Source organism: Vidua macroura, chromosome 2, assembly GCF_024509145.1.
Source record: "Vidua macroura isolate BioBank_ID:100142 chromosome 2, ASM2450914v1, whole genome shotgun sequence".
In the NCBI taxonomy this organism is placed as follows: domain Eukaryota; kingdom Metazoa; phylum Chordata; class Aves; order Passeriformes; family Viduidae; genus Vidua; species Vidua macroura.
In genome coordinates this window covers 59855944-59869273 of record NC_071572.1, presented here as the reverse complement: position 1 = coordinate 59869273, position 13330 = coordinate 59855944, and positions in this window count along the sequence as shown.

Sequence of the window (13330 nt, the reverse complement as noted above, 5' to 3'; positions counted from 1 at the left end):
CTTGCAAGTCTGAGCTTATCCTTTGATTTTTGTCCTGCGCTAATATTTCTCAGATGGCAGGTGCCAGGGTGCAGTGGGGACTCCCCATGGGTATGTCAGGGCAGGCCAGGCAGCCAGGAACCATCCCACTGCCCCTGCCAAAATCAAGGCAGCTGGGGGGCACCAGGGCAGCCCCAGGCACTGGGCATCCCTCTGGGGACAGTCTAAGGCTGGGCAGGGCTGTGGGGAACTGGATGTGGCATCACTGGTTGGGGGCTGATGGCCCTTGGGCTGATATGGGGTCCTGGGCAGGATGGAGGGAGCCACAACGGGTGGGCATGGTGGAAAGTGCCCCTGGGACACTGGCAGTGCTCTGTTAATAAGGGCCTTTGCAGAATTTAAAAAGATCACTGTCCTTTTAAAAGCAGAAAAAAATAAAAGCATACAATGACTTTATTTCAGCTCTTAGCCTATTGACTTGGCATTTCCACATGGAGATTTTGGGGTCTATAAACAATATTGAACATAAATATTTCTTGCAACCGAGGTAGGTGGAGAGGACATCTGTCTGCATGGTGACACAGGGACTTAGAGGCAAGTTCACTGATGAGTGGTTTTCACACCATCTATCTTAAGACACCTAAGATGGGAGACTTGGCTCTGATCCATGCATTGATGGCATGTGGGGAGAGGGGATCTTCTGCAAAGGAGCACTTCAAGAAGTGGGAGTAATACATCTTTTCACTTATTCTCTTAGAATAAGACCTTTCAGGTCTTGGCTGAAGGTGGCTGAAGGTGGTTTAGTAGACATGGCTGTGAAAATTAAAGCATTTTCTTGAGCTGGCCATGGCACACAGCCTTGGGCAGGCCTCACTCACTCTCCCTGTTGTCTCCTCTCCCGTTGCCAGTGCTACCTCTGCTTTTGCTTGAGGAGTGTTCCCTCCTTTCCTTCTTCCTTGGATGTGGAGAAGACCCTACCCCATACTTCCCAGCATGGACTCTTACTGGTTTGGTGGCTCTACACTGTTTCTTAAGAAGGCTTTTTCCTGCAATGACATGAGTTGTAGTCTGACCCTTTTCACTCAGACATTCCTAGAACAAGCTCACTGACCTTGTTCTGCCTGGTCTATTCAAAGTGCAGTGACATCCTTTTTTTGCCTTTTGCAGTCCTCCTCGGTCCCACTATTTTTTTAATGGATTAGATATAAACTCTCTATTCTTTGATCCAGGACTTCTACATCCTTTCCTCTCAGCACCTGGGCCTCCTTCCTTTGCTGTCTAAACAATGCAACAATGCCAACCTCCTTCATCTTCCTGCTCCCTTGTTAGATGCCCTTCTGTTTATCCCACCTGACACTTTTCTCTGGGATGCCCTTGCCTGGACTCCTTCAAATTTCTCATTAATTTCTCTGTGAAGCTCCTGATAAATTGCTAACTGGCTACAATTTACTTGTTGCCTTCAATATACTCGTATTTATATGCATCATGTATTCAATTAGCTGGCACATGAGCACATAAAGCTGGCACGCAAACTCTCTTATTATTCATTCCCGTATGTCACTCCCTCACTCTGTGTTGCATTTAATTGTTATATCTTGTCTTAAACAGAGACTGCATGTTCCTCAAGTGAAATACCTGTTTTTGAGTTTGGAGTAGTACAGCACGCAGCATAATGGGCTACTACCTTCCTCCTCTTTCCTGGGTACTTCTGAGAAACAAGCAATAAGGAACAACAAGAGCTGGCCAGGGATTGTTGCATTCATCTGTGTTTTTGTCTGAATTTTCGTGCATGCTGCGATGTGTGCTGCATATAAATATTCTTCCAGACAACAGTGTAAACATTCTGTTGGAAACTGTTTCAGTAGCTATAGCATGTGATGTAGCTACAATGCATCCCTAAATTTGTACCATGTGGATAGAATCACTTTTTCTCCTGTAAATATTTGGTTTTTTTCCCTTCTTTCTTTGTGTTTTTGTCACTGCCCAACAGTTGCTCCCTGAAAGCCCCAGACAAATGACACAAATGCAAGCCATGTGCAGAGTCTGCAGCCACAACCTGTTTCATACTGCCAAACAACCTGTCGTTTCGCAGGACTAGGAGTTCTCCTAATAGGACAAAATGCTTGCTTTGTTGACGAGTTGGGTTTTGGAGAGATGAAAATTAAGGACTTGCAACGTGACGGTTTGTAAAAGTGAGCATGTGCGAGGCTGAATGTGTGTGTCTTCCCCTCTGCTTTCTGGGTTGCTGCCAGTTTGCAAGCTATCAGCCATGTACAGGGAAGCAAATGGAAGGAGGGAGGATGCATGGGCAACCTTTCTTTCAGGCCATGGCTCATGCCACTGGCCTACATTCTCCAGTATGTTCGGCCAGTGAATAATCTGCAATCCAAGGCTGTACTTGTCCTTGGAACACACGTGAAGGCAAATCTGGCTTTAAATCATTGCTCTTCCTCAGCAATGAGGTTGGAAATCGGTGGCCCAACCCCCAACTCAGCAGCTCCTAAACTTCATTAACTTCTGCCTGCTAAGTGTGATTTCTGTGGAGTAACTGGACGCAGCCATATCCCAAGTACATCTCTCTGCCTTGGGTCCATGTGTTATGCTGGAGAGAGAAGGTGTTGGACAGCAGTGCTATACAGCTAGTGGATCTGCTGATGGCAGGAAGTGTCACTAGAAGAAGACATCCAAGTGTACTGCTTTTGGCTAGAGCTGTGCGAAAGAAGGCAGAATCCTAGACCCAGGTCCCAGGAGGTCTCCTAGTCGACCCCTCTGCTCGGAGGTAGGAGTATGTTATGTCTGAGTTGCCTTTGACAGCTGTTTGTGTAATCTGTTCTTTAAAATCTCTAATGATGGAGATCTCACAGTCTCCCTAGTGGCCTCTTTTGGCACTTAACTACCCTCACAAGCAGGACATTTTTCATAAACCTCTGCTGAAAATTAAGTGGATTTAAGGCAATAAGCATGACTATGTTGCTGAGTCCAAAGGCTCAGCTGCCTCAGCATCTCTACACAGTAGTGGCCAATAACAGAGGCTATACAGAAGTGTATAGCAACAGGACAAGCAAGGATGCAGTGATAATTCTGCCACTGGACTTCTGTAGCCTGAAGTTTGGGAATGTTTTGTTGGCCTGTATGCAAGAGGTTCAAAGAACAGCTCTCTTAACTCTCTTCTGTGTAAGAATCATTGTGTAGTGGATAATGCTTTTCATAAAGCCACAATATCTTCTATTTTCTAGATAAAGTATGTCCTGATTCCTGCCTCTTCCACTTTGGTCAAGTTTTCTAAACCTTATAAAATGTGTGTCGATTCTCATTTCAGTTGACCTACAACTCCTTTAATCATCTTTTAGGAGAATGGCCCAATTACCTGTAATCTCATAGTTTATAACACTTTGAACTGGCACCATCTTTTCTATTGCTGATGAGTTTTGGCCCAATCTGGTTTGAAAGGAAAGGATTAAGGACAGAATCCATAAAGAGAAAAAAACAAGAAAATAGGGATAATACCCTAGCCCAAGCAATATCCTGACCATGGAGAGTCCCATGGCCTGCCTCCTGCACTGGATGTTCATGAATGGTGTGCGTGAGAGAACACAGAAGCTGCCCTGTAGAGGAACCAGCCTAGCACTTTTTCCTCAGAGAAGTGCAGAAGAATTGGGCAGTCATTATCCCTTAGGGCCCAGGGATATTGCATTCCTGCACGGTAATACAGTTTTCAGAGGGGGAATGGAGAATTTGCACCCAAACCCCAGCACCTGTATTATTCCCTGCTGTGCTGTAATGGGAGTTGAAGGAGATGTGGATTTGTATGGGGTTTGGCTCTGACTCTTAGTGTTGCAGTGCCAACTTACTGGGAGATTTCATTCTTTGGCATTTCCTTCTGGCTGGCTCAGTGTGTTTGTTGGTTGTTCTGCGTCCTCCTGTGAGAAGCTCAGGTCTCTCACAGTATTATGTGGGGAGCTGCAGACATGTCTATGCCCTGCAGTGCAAGTCTTTACAGTGAGACTTCAGTCACTCAGCTGTGATGATGCAAAGTTGCCAGTGCCTTTTGGACCAAGGACAGAATCCTCTTTACTGTCTTTCATTTGGCAGTATAGACAGATTCTTGAAGCTGAAGAGCAGGATAGCTGTTTTTGCAGATGCTAACATGAGCACTTGACTAGCAAGCTATGCTATTGTGGCTAAGTGGCTTCCAGAGTGCAAGCACTCTGCCACAGAAATGACCCAGCTAGTTTAGAAATTCCTGACGAGCCCCTCAGTGCAGTGTGGCGTGGGTTCATTGACAGGAGACTTCCTCAGTGCCAAACACTCTGCAGCAGGGGGTGGGAATAAATTTTGTGCCTTTACCTAGTGAGCTGTAGTTTGGTTAACTTACTGGGTCCTTGGCTCATTTTACATGCATCTATGTGACTCAATTAATTAGCTCCTGACCTGTAATCACGGAGGGCCAAAGTATACTCTGGAAAGACTGAGGTGATGGAAGATTGCTGCCATTGCCCGTGTGATGGAAGATCATTGTTGGAAAGATTGATGAAAAGAGTTCAGGTTTATGTGGGAAGCACATACACAAGCTGCTCAAATCATTATCATCTGTATTATGAACAGACCCCAGAGCATTAACCTGTTCTATTAGTTGCCTATGCTGGAAATACTGTTTTATGTTAGCAAAGCTGAGGTACAAATCCTTCTTATGCATAATGCAGGACATTTTATACATTTGACAGGAATGCAATTTGAAATATTTTGAATGGAAACATTCTCTGCAGAATTGTTTTATTGTAATGAAAAGTACCCCCAAGAAACAGTGATGTTAAAGATGCCGAGTCTATGGAGCTCAGGAAAGTTTGGAGTGATAAAGTGCAGCTTGATTTAAGATTTTCTGCATCTCCATTTTGCTCTATTTTAAAGATTAGGAAAAAGGAAAATATTAGTTTGGCTTTTAAAATGGGAATAATAATGGTTAGCTCTTCATAAAGTGGTTTTCCTCTGTGGGCCACCCAGCCTTTCACTAGGAGTAATTTAACTTGGAAACCTCAATGTGAGGAAGGGAAGATATAACAATAATCCTCATATTCATGCAAAATTCCATACCTTTAAAAATGGGGAAGGAGGAAAAGTCAGCTGGAAGTTGTGAAAGATCTCTTTATCTGCAAAACATTCCTTTTATAGCTTCTCTTCCTTTGAAGAATCTGCAGCTTTCCAGAATGGGGGACAGTCAGGTTTCTGTAGGACAAAAGAAGTGTGTGCACCTGGGCTTTTGTCTGCGAACTACGGAGACTTTTTTCTCTTTTGACCAGTATGACTTCCTTAAAGACTTGGGGGTGCAGTCTGTGCAGCTTTACACCATGCCCTCTCATGAAGGACAGGATCCAGAATGGGGAATGGTACTGTTCCTGGCATCACCAGCTCCTGGGTATTTCTTAGTGCAAATCTTTGGCAACCGGATTATGTTTTGCAAGTGATTCTTTGATGTCTTCTTATTGAGGGCCTGGGGGCTTTAACTGTGTGTCTGTTCTCTGCTGGAGATGGGAAGTATTTTCTCTTTTCCGTAGCTCAGAATAATTCCTGCTTTTCCCTTTGTATCAGCTGTAAGTGAAGTGGCCCAGAGAGATTCAGATGTGCATCTATAGCACAGAAAAGGCTCAAGGAGGTTGGCAATTATTTTTCTTATTCTGATCCCTGAAGTAATGTCTGGAATCTGGGATGATAGTCATGGCATATGAGCCTTAAGACAAAAAAATGATCTGTTGATTTTTATTTTTATCCAGTGTTAATTCTTCGTGTTTCTATATGGAGAAGTATGTCCAAGGAACATCTTTCTGTTACAAAACAACCTTTCTAAAAGCATTTGAATGTAGTTAGATTCATAAATAAATGACTTTTTAAGTGCACTTAAGCCTCCTGGGAATTGAGGTGGATTAATAAGCAGATCACAGAAATCCATTGTTGCAACCGGTTGTGGCACTATGTATATTGCAAGAAGAATACAGCTGAGTTCAAGTGACACAGTCTGACATACTGGTGAGAGATCTCAGCTCTTTCATAACTAATTCTTGAAGAAATCTGCTTGGAGAGCAGAGACAGTGAGTGAAGAAACACTGTGTGGATGATCAGCAGTGCAGCATGGTTCCTCATCCTTGAATATTTATGAGTAGAGATCTTCTGTTAGTACATAGCTTCAGCTTCCAGCATTGGGATTTCTATGCCTTACAGGATATCATATGGATATACTTTTTTTTTTTTATTTTTTATTTCAGCTTGGGAAACAGACTTCTGTATGAAATGTGTCTGTAAAACATTAGCAAGAAGGTTTTCTGCTGCCAGCCTATGGTGGGTTTTGGGCTGAGTGTCCTAAGTGGTGTGCCCAAAGTAGTCTAAAGATGTTATTTACAGGATAAAGGTGAAAGTGGTAGGTAGAGGTTTGTTATCAAAATGGGAAGGAAGAGTTTGAATTATTTGTCTTTGAAAAGCTTTTGGGGGTGAACAAATAACAAGGACAGACCACAAGGTTTCTGGACTTTCAGTTTTCAAGAGAAATAAGGCTTTACCAAATTTTCCTGGAAGTTAAGCACTTTATTAAGTCAGCTTTTACAATTTTTTACCTTTAAATAGTGTGTGTTTATAGCTTGTTCACAACATTCACGATGTACTTTTGGCCAAGAGTTATTTTGTACCCCTAAATCACACAAGTTTATTTCATACAGTGAAAAATACTGTTTGTTAATTGAGCAATGCACTAAACAGGATTTAGCAGCAGCACCTGTGGAGCATTCCCAGGAGTTAATCCTTCACATATCTTAGTAAGGAATTATTAGCAACCTGCAAAAGGATGAAAAGCATCCTGCATCAATCCACACTGTAAAATTCTTTCTACTTTGGGGAATGAATTACAAGATAGGTGTTACCATAGGTACTAGTGGCTGTATTGACGAGGTCTCAGTTTTACTGCTGAATTAGGGGACTCTAAAGAGCTCCACTTAGTTTTAGACATTTCAGACATGATCAGCAGAAAAGTGGTTAATGTGCTGAGAGCTGGAAAAGAGATTATGGTTAAATGGAGCAAAAATTGCCATTTTGTACCTGACTCTTCACAATCCTGCCTTCGTTTGCAGCTGCATCGTGTCATCAAACCATGAGCAATCCATGGGGTTTCAGCTGCATGACTCCCATTAATTTTAATCAGAGTCAGGAGAATAAACTGCTGAGCAAAGCACTCTGAAAATTTACCCCTCCATTCTTAACAATTATATTACTCTGCTTTGTGTGGTGGGCAATCTTTAGGAGGCAGAGCCTGAATGCTGAACCATTTCAATACTTGCTCTTTGTGCATAATGAAATCAGCACCGTTTGCAGCCTGCTCACTACTACAGTTGACAACTGATTTCACTACACAAATGCCCAAATGATTGACTTCAGCATTTCTCTCCATGAAACAGGTACAAATCTTTCTGGGATATATCAGCCGTGTTTTACAGGATGGAAAGACTGTTTAGGATATTTGGTGATGTCATCCATTAATTGAAATAGTTGCCAGGATACTGTCAAATTACAGAGGATAACTGTGACTGTGACAGTTCTAATGTTAAAGAGATGAACAAATAACAGCAGTCAGAACCAGTGCCATGTGTTTAAAGCTAGAGTAGAAGTCCAGGTGCAAGCTGATATATCCCCACTGACATATTTCCATGAACTATAGCAGGCATGCACACTCTGGAATGGTCCATCCAAACAGCCCTGCAGCAGCCAAGAGCCTGTGAGATGCTGAAAATCCTCATCCCTCATTAGTGTCACTGACTGGGAGATACTCAGTGCTGCTCAGAACCACAGGTAGGCAGTGAGCAAGTAAAGCTGGCATCTAGCCCTCTCACTGTATATGTGTATCCTGGCTTTTATGCCCTGGCTTAATTGTTCTGAGTAAATAACCACCCTAGTTTACAAATCTGCATTCTGAATAATTTCTTCAGCATTCAAACATGCCCCAACCTTTTACATGACCCTCCAAGTGCAGATAAAAACGCAGAGATTTCCTGTGGGAACTTTAAAAAAACAATAACCACAAACTCATCTGAAGGACATAAAAGTGTGGTGAAAGTTTAATTAGCAGCAAACTCTAGCCCTTTTAGTTGCACTAGCAGCCATATTTTTTGTTCGATGGGACAGTTTTTGCACAGATGTCAAGTTCTGCTACTTGAAGATTGTGAAAATGAGAACAGTTTTCAATGCATTCGGATCAGTAGGCATAATCAGGACTTAAGACTACCCTTCCTTATCCAGATAAACAGTAATTCTTTACAATGATTTCTGAAGTGTACCATGTTCCCATTTACTCAGACACACAGTACTTATAGTGGGAAGCATTGAAAAGCATTTTCCTGCATTATCTGAGGGATTTTGAAGGAAATGAAGCCAATCTGCTTTACAATACATTGTTCCTGCAAGGAAGGATCTCACAGAATCTAATCTTTTTTTCATTCATTTTTTTAGTGTAGTCTGCACAAGAGTCAGGCTCTTCAGCATAATTTGTATGATAATAGCATTTTTTTGTCCCAAATATGGTGCACATCTCAAGGACCTCCATAGTTACATCATGGGGATTTTTCAGTCCAGACAAGGGGGAGGCAATTATGGAGGGAACAAGTCTAAACACAGTGAAGTGAATTTCAAATATTACCGTTAAATCGTTACATACCTTTTTCATCTGCCACCAAAGAGCCTTTTCAGCAAGAGGGATATTTGGCTTCCTGTGGAATTTCTGCCAGGCCAGTACACACTGATCTTTTCCAAGAGACTTAGTCTCCTGAATGTCACCTGTCTGCCTAATCCTGCACTGCAAGAGAGCTTTAGGCAGTCAATAAATACTTAGCCTCAAGACAGAGTTCCCTTTTAGTGTGCATGGGTAATTAAGGACAAATTTCTGGGAATTTTGAGGTGAAGTGGGAAGTCACTTAGACCTTAATGTAGTTTAGGTCTAGAGCTGTCTGAGGTGCTGTGCCTGGTCCCCACATCAATTCCAGAGGAGTTTGTGCTTCCTATCTGATAGCCATGATACCTCAGGGTATGTTGCAAGGTCCTAAATACCCACATGAGAGCAGCCACAAACTAATTTATTAATGATTTTAGTAATCTATAGGGCTAGGAGGGCTCTAAAACCTACAGAATGGATTGGTGTTTGAGACTGAGGCATTCTACAGGGAGATTGGTTCCATTTGTTTTCTCCCTGTGGATTTTGCCATTCTCGCTGTGGATTCAGCCTAGGGAAACTGGACTCCTAATTTAGGCACTTCTCTGGGATGCCTAAAGCTGGCAACATGAATCCCCCAAGTGCTATTTAGAACAGTGCCAGGGCTTCCACAAGTGAAACTAAGTGCTGTTATGACTCTATAATGAGTAGTTTTCTTATAATACAGCAAATTATTTGGCATGGATGCTTTAATTATAAAACTGAACCCACTTTTCTTCTTTGCAAAATATTAATGAATAGCTTATGAAGTGCTTGTTGTGACTGGTTGTGTAACATTCATGGTCCTCTCAGTGTGACGAGTTTGCTGTGAATATTCAAAGTTCACACTCGTTATTGTACTGCAAAGCCACATGAATCAAATGGAATGAAATTTATTTTATACACCTTTATCAATCTAAAATACATATTGCTCTAAGCTAGTTGAATAGGCACTATCCATGGAAAAAGTTAGACACTGCCCAGCTGATTCACCTTCTCCTGAAGGAAAACATGAAATAGTTAAAATAGGTAGGCGAGATAACACTCTGGAGTGTTTTTGCATGTTAGTGGGGTTAGATTAAACATGTGGGGTTTGCTTCTGTGTCCCGCCCTGATATTTTTAGGGCTGTTTGAGGTGCCCTAGAAGAGGTACTTGTGACAGGGGCTACAGGAAATGTATGTCCCTAGACCAGACAGAGGCAAGGCAATGTACCCTAGGGCACTTCAAATGGCTTAGATGCTTACATATTGTAGATGCTTACAGTGTGTGGCAACTGAATACCTAAACAAACATCCCTCATTTGTCATGGTTGCTGAAATTGGAGATTTCCTTAATAATCAGGTGTACATATTTATTCTAGGTTGTGCCCAGTACCTTTGTAGTTTCTGTTGGTTCTATTTTCTTTTCCTCTTGGATGAAACCCAATTCAGATGCAGAGACTGGCACCCTGAAAATCTGCACATAAATATCTGAATTCCACTGGTGCATTTGGGGGAAATTAAGTTGAATGAGATGAATGTTACCCAAGGCTGAGACAAAAAAACTGTGAGGAAAAAAAAGCTAGCTCAACTGACATGAAACTAGAGCATGTCTCCTTTTTTGGGGGGAGATGCAGGACCCCAAAACAATATGACTTGCTTCATAGTGGCGTAACTAAATTATGTAGCTAACTAAAACCACCCATTCCCTATATAGTTGAATCCTCTTATTTTTAAATAAGGTCAATTTTGATATGAAAAAACCATTTCCAAATAAAAAAATGCAAAAGATTCCTTTTGAAAGTGTTGAAATGAAATGTGCCATTTTGAAAGTTTCACTCCTGTTTTTTTCAAATGAAATGTCAAATAAATGCAAATCAAATTTACACAGTTTCTATCATGTGAAAACAACATATTTTATCAAAACTATTGTTCACCTATATTTTCAGGATAGATCCATGTCTGATGTGTGATATTATAAAACCAGCACAGTGTGAATTCAGTTGTAAGAGGAAGATGACAACTCATTCCATATGACTCTCTATGTTGTAAAAGAACAACTGAAAATTCAGCTCCCATGGTATTTGTGTTAAAAAGGTTGGTTGTACGATGGTTTTTACTGAATAGATTATGAATGGAAAATAATTTTGATTTCTAAGGAAATAATTTTGACTTCTAAGAAAAAAATTTTGACAGTGTTTTTATTTGAATGGAAAACCAAAACAAACTGAACTTGGCATACAAAATGAAGATAAGGTCTAGTTCTCCTACTTTATGTATTTAGCTTGTATTTTAAGCTGCTGTTTAAATAATCTTTCCATAGTAATTATCTAAGTATTTATAAGACTGACTTCTATGTAAATATTTGGGAATTATAAAGGTTTTTGAAAAAACTCTAAAAAGTTATGTAGTCCATCTATATTTGGCCAGTTGATTTGAGTACATAACCTCTCTATTGAAGTCTTCACTATTCCATATTTGCTATTTAGGGACTAAAACACAATTGAGGAGTTCTGCCTCATTATAAGCCTAGCATTCAAAGTTCAACATTCAAGCCAAGATGATTGAGTGAATTCTGTTCTAATTGTCTAATGACATTGTTTCCAGACCACTGGTGAGGGTTAGGTATAGTAGAACTATAGACGCCTCTAGGAGGAAAAGAAAATGAAATTAAGTTTCTGCTGATGTGCACATCACTTTCTTAAGTGTGGCCTAAAACTTCAGCTGGCAGGGACCTGTGCAGGAATTAGGTTCTTATTTTTGGTAGTGATTTCTTAAATTATGATGCCATAAGATTCAGATTTTGTGTCTCTCCTTCAAAAGCAGCCTGACAGCCAAATAATAGGTCAGACTTTCTGGGCAGTGGAACTGCAAGACTGGGGACTCAGATGGAGCGAATCCACACACCTCACTGCACAGACAGAGAGTGTCTCTGATGAACATGCTCACAGTAGCCATAGCCTCCAGCATCCTTAAGACACGACGGATTTCTGGAGTGAGTTTCCTATATGACTTTGGACAAGTCACGCTTTAGTTCCTCATCTATAGGCTGGGGATTATGTTGCTGGAGTGAATGGAGGCTAAAATCACTGATGTTTGTAATTTGTGTTGATATTCTCTGAGGGGAGGCAGGCACAATAGAAGTACAAATAAATTGTTGTGACTGGTTAGTATTTCAGTAAATGGAAAAACTCTTCAAAGCAGAGTTCAGAGCAAGTACAGTAGAGTGGAAAATTACATGTGCGGAGATAAGAAAGACAAAGACATGAACAAGTAATTTCATTTCAGTCATTCTAGTAATCAATGCGATGTGTACATTTATTTGCCAGTGTGGATTATAATATTAGTGATGAGCATTTCAAGAAAAACAGTATTGCATTTGGGCCGGCAAGACAAATTTGAAACAGGTCCAAGTTTGGTCACAAATGTTTCCACTTCCCTTTCCCCACCTGTTGATTATAATTAGGAAGCAGAGCTACACATTTCTCTAGGAAGGGAGCTGAGCAGAAGCAGAACCAGCTGAGCAGGCTTCTGACTTTAAGATGGACCTGCACCTTCCTAATGAGTCTGGCTACAGTGGGACCAGGCATATGACAGCTTGGAGAAACAGGGCATGGTGGTGGACCTGGTGAGCTGAGACCATCTCTATGTGCGTGGGTGGAGGGCACATGGATCATGGAACTTGTCATGACCATCTCAGATTTACCCATCTCACGGTGGGTAAACACAAGCTTTGTAGACACTGAAGGGGTGAGCATAACTCTGTTGAGTGGGAAAAGGGAGCCAGCTTCTGCTTGGCTGTGACATTAGAAGTCATTGCCATTTGGTGAGGAGGGACTGGTCTGGTGACAATGCAGGAGGCAGTTTCAGGGAGTGAATTAGGAGAACCAATTCCTTATGGACAGGTTACTCACATTTGTTGTCATCATCATGGTTCCTCTCCTTAAGAGAGTATGTATTCCTAACAGGGCTGAGCAGGGTGTCTGCAAGTGCAGTTTGATACAAAAGCCTCCATCTACATACCATGGACTGTGACTGTGGAAATGGCCATTTGGCAGCCAGTGGAAAAGGAATTATTTTTCAGCCTGGCTCTTAACAGAAAGGTTATCCCCACATCAGCATTGTCACTGTAATGCTTTTCATTGTTGGGCATATCAGCAAACACATCAGAGAAGAATGAATGTCTTTTACTTCTATGGGTATGTTTCCTCAAACTCAAGCATTGACACATACCATGAACTAAAGTCCTTGTCCTGTTCTTACATATCCTACATAATTTCTGTCCCTGAGCAAGTCTCCTAAATTCCCAGACTGTCATTCTTTCTCTTCTAGTGAGCAGTTACAGAGCAGTTACATCTCCCTTACAGAGAGGTATGGCACTGAACCAGACCCCAGAGAGGAGTTTAAGCTAACAGGATCTTAGAGTTTGCAATTGGTCTATATATCTGGCAAGCTGCCCTTCCTCAGTTCAAGTGCTCCTGACCTTTGATCTCAAAGAAGTATTGGTTATAAGCAATGACTGAAAACTGGCATCTCTCCTATATAAAAGATATGAGAAAGTATTCTGATCTGTGGTAGGTTATAACAGCTCTAGGGCAGTGGGAAGATGATGGTGCACAGCAGGTCACAATAAGCACTAATTTTTAACACTTA